The 13,168-nt window shown below is 35.4% G+C and overlaps 1 protein-coding gene across 1 annotated transcript in view; it reads right to left on the reverse strand.

Annotated features, from left to right (window-relative positions):
* LOC123531977 (cholinesterase 1-like) overlaps positions 1-11,890 on the reverse strand; it is a 31,513-nt gene extending 19,623 nt beyond the window's left edge. The window contains exon 1 of the mRNA XM_045313303.2: positions 11,774-11,890. The gene's annotated coding sequence lies outside the window, so the exon portion shown is untranslated. The remainder of the gene's footprint in view (positions 1-11,773) is intronic.
* Between the last annotated feature and the right edge of the window lie 1,278 nt (positions 11,891-13,168).

Raw genomic sequence — 13,168 nt, forward strand, 5'->3', positions numbered from 1 at the left:
AACATATAGCAGAAGTACATGTAGTATATATCAATCATATGCAAAATACAAAAACGGGTTAAAGGTAGATAAAAGGGTGGGGTGTTGGGAAAAGTGAAAAAGCAAGGATGAATATTCAACAGGGAAAGCCATACAAAAGACAATCACATACACACAGAAACATAGAGATGAATACATACAGAGCAAACAAACAGACAAAGAGGTAAAAACAACATAGTTTAGCACCACCCAGGGACGGCCGACGGCCAAATATATCGTTGGCACCTAACCTCATTCATAGTAAAAGAAGAGGGGGTGTAAATGCAAGGGAGCGATGTGGGAAAGAGGAAAGAAACAACAAACAAGACGATATATGTAACATAAAATACGAAACGGACAAAAATAAAAACAAGTTGCAAATAGATCACCGCTTTGGAACGGTCAACCTATCTCTTTTTTGCTGATAAACTGTTTTTGTTTGGTGCTTCCAAAATCAGAAGCAGTTACATAAGACTTCAACATATGTGTAATAGAGTTCCGCTTAAACCGGTGCTAGGGGGCGTGAGAGGTGTTGCACATTTCATTACCTCTCATGAACAGACTCAATATCAAATCGAGTCTGCTATTATTCTTCTTAATAGCATTCTTTGCTTCCAAAGGATCTTTTTACAGATTTTATTAGCTATCACAACAGCAATATTTAAGTGTCGTGTGGCGGCTGTAAAAACTCTCCCCGTATTTGGATTCAGTGTTGTTATATTTTCTGGTCCTTTGGGATCATGGAGTCCATTCAACATACAGTGCATTCGCGATGCTACGAATCGCAATTTAACGAAATACCGGTATACTACGAAAAGGTTTAGTGGTCCCGGCTGCTTTCCTTCTTATTTCTATGTTACAAAGTCGCGGTTTTACGAAAATGCAATTTTACGAAAAATGCGCTCCTACGAATGTATTGTTATGTCCTTAAAGCATGTTTTCAACTTGTTTAAGTTGCGATTTTACGAAGACCTGTATCGTCCAAATTTTCACACCTTCCATAACGGCGTGAAAACGCTTTAGAGTGGAAAGTGTCACTACCATTTAACTGGGAGTAAACGGTAATTAAAGTGTGAAAACTTAGTAATTAAATTCTAAAGACATATGATGTACACTATGGCACAAGTAAGTGGTTAATTTTTTCTCCTTTAACTATCAGATCGGATGGCATACCAGTCACTCTTGCTTCGATATCTATACGTCTCAAACAGTCACTGCATAAAGAAATTAAAAAAAAAATATTTAAGTCCTCATCGTCTGTTTGTTGTCGTTTTATTATTCCAAACAATTCAGTAAAGGATAGCGGAGGGTATCGGAATATGCAATTGCGATTTTTGTTCTCGTCAACAGTGTACTCTATATATGTTTAATGTACAGTGAATAAAAGGTGAAAAAAAAAAAAAACGTTTCACATTCCAGATACCATCTGAGTTCAGATTCGTATAAGATTTGTAGTAAACCTAGATGTACATATAAAATTGGTATACATGTACTCCTACACAAAAATCCAATGTTTAAATATCACGGGTTACGACGTGTAGATATTAAGGTGCTGTATAGCGAAATTTCCTACGCTACGCTCGAACGAAAATGCGATATTACGAAAGAAAACGACCGGTCCCTTGGCTTTTCGTAGGATCGCGATTGTACTGTATGTGTAATAGAGTTCCGCTTAAGCCCGTGATAGGGGGCGTGAGAGGCGTTGCACATTTCATTACCTCTCATGAACAGACTCAATAACAAATCGAGTCTGCTATTATTCTTCCCGGTTTTGCATTCTTTGCTTCCAAAGGATCTTTTAACAGATTATATTAACTATCACAACTGCAGTCTTTAAGTGCCGTGTGGCGGCTGTAAAAAGTCTCCCCGTACTTGGATTCAGTGTTGTTATATTTTCTGGTCCTTTCGGATCATGGAGTCCATTCAACATACGTGTAATAGAGTTCCGCTTAAGCTGGTGCTAGGGGGCGTGAGAGGTGTTGCACATTTCATTACCTCTGATGAACAGACTCAATATCAAACCGAGTCTGCTATTATTCTTCTTGGTTGCATTCTTTGCTTCCAAAGGATCTATTTACAGATTTTATTAGATCAGTTATTTTAAAGTCTTTCAATATCAGTGATCTTTCACTTTCTCACATTGTATGGTGGCCTTTACCAAGCTGGTTGGTACGCACTCGTGATATAAGTATGACACATCAAACTCTTGTCCATATTTTAACACATTTAGGATTATATCCAAAGAAGAAATTATATCATTTAACATGTGCTTTAAAAGCATTCATGAGTAGAAAAATGTTAATGGTTAAATGCTCTACGGGTTTATTTACATTAAAAAATCTTTATATCTTCTCTCAGGTTGAGCACGTTATTACCTTTCGCTTGGAAATTTTCTATTATCAGGACAATTAGCTAGTCTTGGATTCTGAACTTTCTAAAAGACAAAAGAAATTTTAATATAACCTCTTTCAAAGAATAAAAGTAGACTAAAGTTATACTGCTTTCTACTGAGTTTGTTTACCTGTAGATACTTTTGATAAAGACTATAACTGGTTTCCTACAATCAATGGAAAAATGTAAATGCATGAGTTGTCTATTTTGCTTCAGACAATTTTTATATCTAATATTTCTGTTTCTATAAAGAGATAAAGAAAAATGTCGGTGACCCAGTGATAAATAACAAAATGTGTTAGGAATATTGGTGCAGTATTAGACAACAATGTAATGTGGATATGGAACAGCAAATCAACTCTGTATGCCGGGCAAGATATACACAACTATGCAAAATAGATAATATTAGACGGTATTACAAAAACCGTGGTATTCCAAACAACACAACATGTCCAGACCACGGCACTAGGACGTCCCGTCATAAACATGTTACATCGGTACTGAAGGAGCTCCATTGGTTACCAGTGAAAACAGGTTACAATACAAGGTTCTTATTCACACCTTCAAGGGTTGACAGAGGGATTTGACAGAAGTGTCTGACTGGGGAGAAACCTAAGATCAAAAGACATGCTGTCAAAGACTTAAACCGTAATGTTTGGCAACAGGAGCTTTTCGTTCACTGCTCCCAAGCTTTGGAACTTCCTTCACGTCAAGATTAGGGAAGCCGACACGCTGGCTGCTTTCAAAAGTCTGCTAAAACCCAATTCTTTGTATTGACTGACACATTTGTTTAATATGAAAGCGCAGAACCGTATTTTATCCTAAAATCACTTATTTTATTTCTAGATATGTATATATATTTGTATAATTTTGTTATATTTTTATGCTCGTGTTTTGTTAATGTAAAAGGGCTTTTAGGTTTTGTGCTCAATTTGTTATTGAATGTATTTTTGCAACGTATTTTGTAAAACCCTTTAAACGTATACATTTGCACTTACAGAGTACTATATAGATATGGTATAATATTAATAACAATGATGTATACATTATGTTGTAAATTTGTGCCATTCCAAACTGAAAAAAAACCCCGAAATGTCTTATTTTAAATGTTACGGTACCGTCTCTGTGTTATGATACAAGATGAAGATGTTTTATCAGAAAGTGAGAGTACCTTACTGTTTTTCAATTAAACAAACGCTATAAAAATATAAGAGTGTTTTCTTTTAATTATATCGTTTACGATCGAATATTACAAATCTTGATTTCATTTTTGTAAGCTGGTTCAATGGAGAGGTCTATCAAGACCTCTCCATAGTGTTGGCTTTCAAACTAGGAGGATTTAGACTAATCTACTAATTTTACGGCGTTAGATTTCACTTTTTAGCGCAAACTACGGTGAGCCAGTCTAAAATGGCCCAATGCGCTTGCGCACAACTTAGTTTTGAAATTCTCTAAGACGAAAATAATTGTTCGTTTAAAATAAAGAAATATAGTGTAATACTATCGTTACAAATGTTGGAAACGGTTCAGTTATTAACAAAAAATATATAGATATATATTTACTATTCTTTGTTCGCAGTATTCAAAGATATGCATATGAATTGAATCACGTTAAAATGTATTTCGTTCAGTTAAATGAATTTATTTTTTAACTGGCGGGTTCGTTTGCCCCGTTCGGAAGATCTGCCGGAATAAGAAGAGCTCTTCCGAGCTTAATCCATCAAACAAAACGAAACTGTTAAAACGGTTCTGATAAATGTGTAAAAGAAAGAGCATGTCATGGCAAAATAAGTGACTATATAAAGTGAAAAAAGGAGAAACTTCCTGAGCCGAAACTTATACATTAAGCAATAAAAATCACCAAAACACGTTAAAAAGAAAACATTTGACAATCACTGAATACTTTGCATTAAATGACTTTTGATAGCTACCTTAAATGATTGAAATTTATTAATTTTAGTGATATTCACTGGAAGACTGTTCCAAAGTTAAGAACCAGTGAAACTAAAAGATTTTGAACCTGGGCCTTTGACCTTTGGCATACAGTAGCCACCTTTTTGACTAAGTCTTGTACTATAAGTACGTATAGAATGTTAAGGAACAAAATATTCATCCAAATAACCTGGGGCTAGTTTGTTTTTAACCTTGAAAATATGACAAAACATATAATGATTTTTTCAACTTTCTTGCTAACTGGTAACCAATTTATGGATTTAAAATGTTCAACATCTATATGGGCTCTGGAATCAAAATTAAGCACAAACCGCAATAACTTATTTTGAGTTGTTTGTAACTTGTTTTTAAGATTTGAGTTAATAAAATCTGTAAAAAGATCCTTCGGAAGCAAAGAATGCAACCAAGAATAATAGCAGATAGTTTGATTGAGTCTGTTCATGAGAGGTAATGAAGTTTGTAACACCTCTCACGCCCCCTAGCACCGGCTTACGCGGAACTCTAGTACACATTTGTTGAATGGACTCCATGATTCCAAAGGACCAGAAAATATAACAACACTGAATCCAAGTACGGGGAGATTTTTACAGCCGCCACACGGCACTTAAAAATTACTGTTGTGACAGTTAATAAAATCTGTAATCAGATCCTTCTGAAACTGAAACTGAAACTGGTTTATTACTTAAACGCCTATTTCTACATTTAAAACATATTCAATGGCGTTTTACAATACAAGTTGAAATAAAATATTAAAGATAAAATATTTTAAATAAGATTAATTAAAACGAATTAAAATAGCAATTATTAATTTAAAGTTAATGATAATACTATATTTTAAAATATTACTAACATATAATTATCACAGAGAAACATTAAATTTCTATCACTGTCACTAGCATCACTGTTTTAAAACTCAGTCAAAACTTAGAATAATGCAAAGTAGTCTCTGAAGAAATGCGTTTTCAACTTTTTCTTAAAGCAGTCAATTGAAGAACTTTGTCTGATGTTCAGCGGCAAATTGTTCCACAACTTTGGCCCTATAGTACTAAAGCTTCTATCACTAAAAGTTTTTCGCTTGTTGAAAGGGACGGTGTAACAGTCAACTGATGACTCCGAGGATCTGAGGGAGCGCTGGGGGATTTTCGGTGTTAAGAGTTCAATCAAATATGCAGGCGCATTTCCAACATGGCAACTGAACATGTACGTCAAGATCTTAAAGTTTATTCTGGCTTTGATCGGCAGCCAGTGCAAATCGTAGAGTGCCTGCTTAGAACTGTCTCTTCTTCTACGATTCAGAACTAACTTCGCACACATATTTTGAATGCGTTGCAGTTTTGCGATGTCACAATCAGAAATACCGTATAAAATAACATTACAGTAGTCTAAATGCGAAATAACCAGCGATAGCACTAAGGTTTCAGTTGCATCCTGAGTCAAATATTTGCGAATGTTTTTGATTCGGAAAAAATTCAACATTGCCGTTCTACACTTTATTTTTATATGCTCTTTGAAAGTTAAAGTTTCGTCCAAATAGGCCCCCAAATATCTGATGTTACTCTGTCTCTTGAGATTTTATCACTACAAATATCTATCTCGTGAATGTTTAACTTATTCAACTGAGGGGCACTTCCAAAGGCAATATGTTCAGTTTTTGAGGAATTCATTTTTAGTTTGTTACTGTTCATCCACTCATCTGAATCTGTAGCAAACTCCTCTAGTTCACCAATGGATTTAGTCTCGATGGATGGTTCGGGCTTAAAACGTGTGCTTGCGGTGTGGTCGTCGGCAAAGCCATAGACGGAAATGGACGGGGGAACAATGTCAAAAATCGTTCCTGCGTACGTGAGATAGAGCCAGGGCCCTAAACAGCTTCCCTGGGGGATACTACTCGTAAGCTCACGTGCTGATGACACTGTTTGATTCACACTCACGCGGCAGCTCCGTGGCCTCAGATATGAGTTCAACCAGTCCAATGCAACACCAGATACACCATACTGACATTTCAAAACGTCCAATAGAATATCGTGATCTACCGTATCAAAAGCTGCACTAAGGTCTAATGCTATCAATGCAGTCACTTCTTGATGTTCCATAGCGTCCAAGATGTCATTAATAAGTCTCAATAAAGCCGATTCGCACGAATGATGTTGCCTGTATGCGGACTGATTTTTCGGAAGGAGATTATGTTCATTTACATGTTTATTAAGTAAATACAGTGCTGCTTTCTCTATCAATTTGGACAAGAATGATAAGTTGCTCACTGGCCTATAGTTTGAGAATATAAGTTCGAGACCAGCTTTCTTTAACAGAGGTCTAACTATTGCCTGTTTCCACTGCACTGGGAAGACTCCTTGAGTCAATGAAAGATTCACTAGTCTAGTTATAATTGGGAGGAGCTCGTTTAAATATGACTTCAACACTTTTGTTGGAATAACATCAATTTCACACGACTTTGTTTGTAACTGCTTAATGAGTTTTCTAACTTCATCCTCACTAAGTTCATCAAATTTTCCAAATTCCGGCACATTTCTCATTGATGGTTTATAGTTTTCAAAATCTTTTAAGCTGTCCCGTATTTTCTGAATCTTTTCCATGAAAAAGTCAGCAAATTTGTCAGCTAGCGTATTTTCATTTTCAACAACAGGCATTGGATTCTCCGACTTGCCGCCGGTGAGATCTGTCACAAATTTGTAAAGTTTTTTGGAATCACCTTTGTATTCGAGCACTTTTTGGCTTAGAGTTCTCTTTTTTTCTAGTTTCAGTTCATGGTGATATTTATTAAGAGCAGTCTTGAAAATTTCATAGTCCTGTGGATTTTGGTACCTCCTCCACAAACATTCGGATTTGCGCAGAATTTGTTTTAAGTGGCGGATATCCTCATTAAACCACGGTTTCGGATTTCGACAAATAATAGTTTTCTCTTTTAAAGGAGCGTGCTTGTCAATGATATTTTTCATTTCATCTTGGAAAATGTCAACATATGTCTCAACTGAATCACTTTCAATTTTCAAATCAGCAAGGTCACTAGGAAAATCTGAGTCATTTATGTCATTAAAGTTCCGGTAAGTAATAGACTTGCTGATGATGTTTTCCTTTTTCACTTTTGTAATGACTTTTACTACACGATGGTCGGATAAGAAAGGACCGGGTTCACATGAGATAAGTTCAACACCATTTGCGACCTCTGTGATCACAAGATCAAGACTCTGACCGAACACTTGTGTTGGGAAATGTACATGTTGTTGCAACCCCATAGCACATAAACAACTGTTGAATTCAGAAATAGTGTTGGTGTCGTCATGTATATGTAGATTGAAATCTCCCATGATCATGAGATTGGGGTACTTGGAAATAACGTCTTCAAGAAATTCGAAAAAGTCTTTCACAAATTGCATAAGTGTCGCCAAAGCTGGGGGTCTATAAATGCCTACACAATTAATGGTAATGTTTTTAAAGACCATTTGCCATACTCCGTACTCAAAACTTTCGGTGGTGCCAAATACCATTTTGCGCATTTGAACACTACTTTTACAAGTCAGAGCAATACCGCCACCCGTTTTGTTTCTACGATTCGCAACACTGAGTCTATAACCATCTTGATTTAAATCTGATGTTTCGAATTGGGATTGTTTTTCATCGGAATACCAGGTTTCCGTCAAAAGTGCAAAGTCAATGTTCTCGTCACGAAGCAATTGTCCGACTAGCACATCCTTTTTGACTACTGAATGACAGTTCAATGTTAGACAGGTGACATTCTCTGTATAGTTACTGAGTGTGTTTGATCGTTTTGGATATACAAGATTTGACACATTTACACCATATTGTTTCCTTTATATTTTGTGACTTTTGTGTATTGCAGCTCCTGATCGGTAACTTCTAAAGTTTAATATCCCCAGACCTTTTAATCTTGCCAATAACTGTTGGTCAGGTAAAATCCATTGTCTGGGTATTGATCTATATTTCATTAGTTCACTTGCACTATAGGTTTTAAACAGGCCCTTAGGATAATCCATTATGTGATAATCCATTGTGTGCACTGAGATGGTGTTCACCCAGTTATGATAAAATCCTTTGTTAAAATCCAATTGTTTTGGACACAAATACTCCAAAAATGCAATTAGTAATAAAAAAAAAACGAATGATATATTCATAAATGTCACATATTCATGCAATTCCAGAACAAACATGAAGTTTCTACATAGTCATTTAATCACATAAAATCCCATTTATTTAGAGAGACACAATTTAGCAGCCTTTGACATTTAGCGCTCAACCTTTTTGCCAGATACCAGTATTCCGGAATCGTCAGCATATAACAAAAGTTTACTTTTCACTACTGCTGACATGTCATTAACATAAACTAAAAAGAGGAAAGGCCCTAGTATTGAGCCCTGGGAAGCAAAGAATGCAACCAAGAAGAATAATAATAGACTCGGTTTGATTGAGTCTGTTCATGAGAGGTAATGAAATGTGCAACACCTCTCACATCCCCTAGCACCAGGTTAAGCGAAAATCTATTACACATTTGCTAAATGGACTCCATGGTCCCAGAGGACCAGAAAATATATTATAACCATTTTAGACGACAGAACAAGCGTAATCAAAATGACACTGAATTAAGGACATAACAAGCAGTTTTTTGGTATGTTGAGTGAGAAGATCTTTCTTACGGTATAGAATTTTTAGCCTAGCATTGCCTTTTTAACAATTGAGTCGGCCATGGCACCAAAGGAAAATTGCTTATCTATAGTAACCCCAAGATACTTCACAGCTGTGGTTGCTTCAATAGCTGTACGATTACAAGTTACATTTTACTTTGATTTAGACCTTAGTTTGTGCTTTGAATCAAACACAATAGACTCAGTTTTACCTAAAGGCAATGATAACCTATTGTCAAAATCTTCAGATACAGCATTTTCTACATCAGATAAATTTTTGCCAGATACCAGTATTCCGGAATCGTCAGCATATAACAAAAGTTTACTTTTCACTACTGCTGACATGTCATTAACATAAACTAAAAAGAGGAAAGGCCCTAGAATTGAGCCCTGGGAGACACCACAAGTAATATCTGAAGTAAATGAAAAGACACATGAAACATCAACAAGTTGCTCTCTCTCAGAAAGATATGACTTGAACGACCTTAAAATGTCATTACCAAGACCAGAAGCTCGAAGCTTCATCAAAAGGTTGGAATGATCAACTGCGTCAAATGCTTTCTGTAATTCTAACAAAACCATACCTACAACATTACCTTCATCATTTTCATGCCTGATAAAGTCTGTTAAGTAGACCAGACAAGTATCAGTAGAAAACCCAGTCCTAAAGGCAGACTGAAATTTATATAACAAGTCTTTATCCTTAAATTCTAATATGCTTTTCTCTGTTAAAACACTCTTACGTTAGAGTGACGTCACGTTAACGTGCAGTGACGTCAATGTTTTTGTTGCGACCAAGAAAGAGCGCTACTATATTTAATGTACTGTTTTCGATTCAGGGCATATTAAAATCGAACAAATTTATAGCAAAATAGTATTTTAATACTATTTATACACTCGGGCGGTAATACGTCGTACAAATAATTTCACGAGGGCGCAATTATTACGCCCGACGTTTAACCGCCCATCGTACATAAATAGTGTTAAAACACTCTTTTGTTATGAATTATTTCTTAAATAAGATTCAACTTGGTCATAAACCACCTTTTCAAGGATTTTAGAAACTATACTAGTATTTAAAATTGAGACTGGTCGGTAGTTACCAACAGACAGTTTATCATTTTTCTTAAAAAAGGGGAACAACTCTAGCAGACTTAAGATCATCAGGTACAACACCTTGTATAAGGGACAAGTTAACTATAATGGACAAGTTAACTATATGGGTTAACCTCTGGTCAATGGGCATAAAAACGTAACAAAATAATAAGATTTAAAACAATACTGAAATCATTTAATCATTCCACTCAATTGTGGTTCATTTGCTATATACTTCACCAAAACAAAGTTTTTCTTGTAGTTCCGTGGTAAGATTATCAAAACATGCCCGATTGAAGTGCATAGCTTGTCTTATCTGGTTATGTCGCTTCATCGGTTGGAATATCTAATCGACTTACCCATCATTAGTACACAGCATGTAGACCAAAACAGAACATAGTATCTGCATGTGCTTTAAAATTAGCACTGACCAAATCAACCCTAGGATTTAGGGCTTGTACAGATTTCAAGTCGTAGCTAGGACATATATCGATAAAGGCTAAAGTCTTAGAGCCTAGGATCAGGTCGAAAAACTTCCAGATATGGTCAACTGAAATGTTGCCAGGTACCATATTGGTCTCAGACTGTAACCTTGGCCTGTGACGTAGCATGTGATTATATATACTTGCCATAGGGCACAAGTACAAGACATTGTACATCTTATACTCTAATCCTAGGTATACTCACTGGCACCAGACCAGAAGGAACAAGAATTGTGTCAATAGGACACGTATGCCCATACATGCTCCACCATCCTCTAAATAGCAAATTTATTAGTACAGACCATCTTCATACGAAGGATGTTCGATTAAAAGTTTGAAACAAATTGTATTCAGATAAGGTTGTGCATCTGAGCAACATTGAATCCATTCCTTCAACAAGTGTATGAGGGGTTGCGCAAACCAAATTTCTTCACTATGTCCTAATTTGTGAAATTAAGAGGGTCATAATTCTAGAAAAAAATTAGCCACAGAAAAAGTCCATTATTTACGTTCATCTTCACATAAAGGTCCTTTATATTTGAAACTTTAGGGCATATCCTTTCAATAGAAGTTGGACACAAGATTGTTCTCTATATTATACATAGGAAACTATCAAAGGGCCATTTCTGCGGTAACTATAGTCACAGCAAAGTTCCTTCCTCTATGATTATCTACACATCAAGCTTGTTCATCTGTGAAGCAAGTCAGGCTAATAGAGTGGGAGGAGTTGGAGACACAAAATTTCCGTACGTACAGCCGGACAGACGTACGGACAGCAACAACGCTATATGCCCCCACATAAGTGTCGGGACATAAAAAGCTATTGCACATTTCGTACCCAGCCTGATATACTATTAGAACCATGGGTACTTAACGTGAAAATATACTACCCATTTCAATCAGACATTTCTCACCTACAGTGCATACTTCGGCCAACGGGTACTATGCATTTTGAACAGTTGATACTCCATCTTCCACCCTGTATCAGTCACATTTTCTCAATGTGTCTTATCACAGAGGCATCCAAAAATCACATTTTATATTCGTGTTGCATATACACATTTTAGCGCAAATGCATAGTTAAAACATTTTATGATTTCATAAACTGCAAAGAAGACATGAAAAAAGCAATTAGAAACTGAAGGAAAACGAAAATTTGGCTAAAAATTCCCATACCTCTTAGTCCTGAATCTTGAAAGAATGCTGATATGGTTTATGCAAAGAGTAAAAATCGAATCTTAAAATGCAGTGGATATAAACATACACATGTACTATCGGACTTTTTCACGTATATATTGTCATACCCTGGACAGTGATATATTAAAACGTTCAAAAAATGGCACACACTTTTATTTATAGTTGTATTGAAACTATTTATGACATGTTTGATATGTAAACTGATTTTCAAGTGTAGTGTTTGTATGACAATTTGAATACGCGTCATCGGGTACGTCTTACTTTCACAGGTGATTCGGGTGTAAATATCGCTACTAGACAATTACTTTATTTTTACATAATGTAGCAGAGAGAGTCTATACAATTTTCAAAGATAGAAATAGATCAAATAATATCTAAAATTTGATTTCTAAGTCCTTCAAATGGCCAAAATTCTTTTTTCAAATGTGAAATTTATGATAGTTTTGTTCATATCAATAAAATAAGTTTTAGTTGTGATCTGCAAAGAATGGCAACCCTTGCTTTAGGCCAGTACTTACAGGCAGAGATATCTATTAGTTTACTTCCCTTGAAATTAAACAATTGAGTTGAAAATGTAACAACATTATACCTTTCTGCACAACAAAAACATATACGTTAAATTTAACCATTAAAACTGCTTTATATGTTTTTGTCAGCTTACTTATGGTAAGCGAGCCGATAATAAAATAAAATACCAGAAAATATTTTATGGTGAAGATAAAACTGTTTAGCTTGTATCAAAATGCATAATAGAAAAGGTTTTGTAATACCTGACATGAGGTGCAATGTGGATCTCTATTTCCTATGCCTAAATGTAGTATCGGTAACGTGGTACATTTGGTAGAGACGTCAGGTGATTAAACGTGATGTATACTCATGCATGAATATACCCGTGGTTCAAATCATGGCTACAAATGTTTTTTTTGCATATAAAATCGTTTTAGCTACTATTCTTTAACTACATCTCTGTCAAAGTCATTCAAAATAGCTTTATGCAGCGCTTTTGCCTCGCACTTTTATAAACGATGCGTAGTAGATTCAGAAACACCACAGAATGACTAAAGTGTTCTTAATATAGATCTAGAAAATCTAAAAATAGCTATAAAATATAGAACATAAGATAAAAGAAATAACAAATGTCACTTTCGAATCTATATCTAAATGACATGCACTTCGGGTACCAGTAGGCTACTGGGTTTTTGCTTATTTGTAATCCAATGTTATTGATATTTGAAACACAACTCACCTGTTTTGCTCTACAAAAATATACTTTATATACGAAAACACATGAAAAACAACGTGCACAAAGTACTGAAAGAAACTTGGAGAAAAAAAAATTGCAAGATTTAAGGAACTTATTTCAGGAATGAATGT

This window comes from Mercenaria mercenaria, chromosome 11 (genome assembly GCF_021730395.1).
Source record: "Mercenaria mercenaria strain notata chromosome 11, MADL_Memer_1, whole genome shotgun sequence".
Lineage (NCBI taxonomy): Eukaryota > Metazoa > Mollusca > Bivalvia > Venerida > Veneridae > Mercenaria > Mercenaria mercenaria.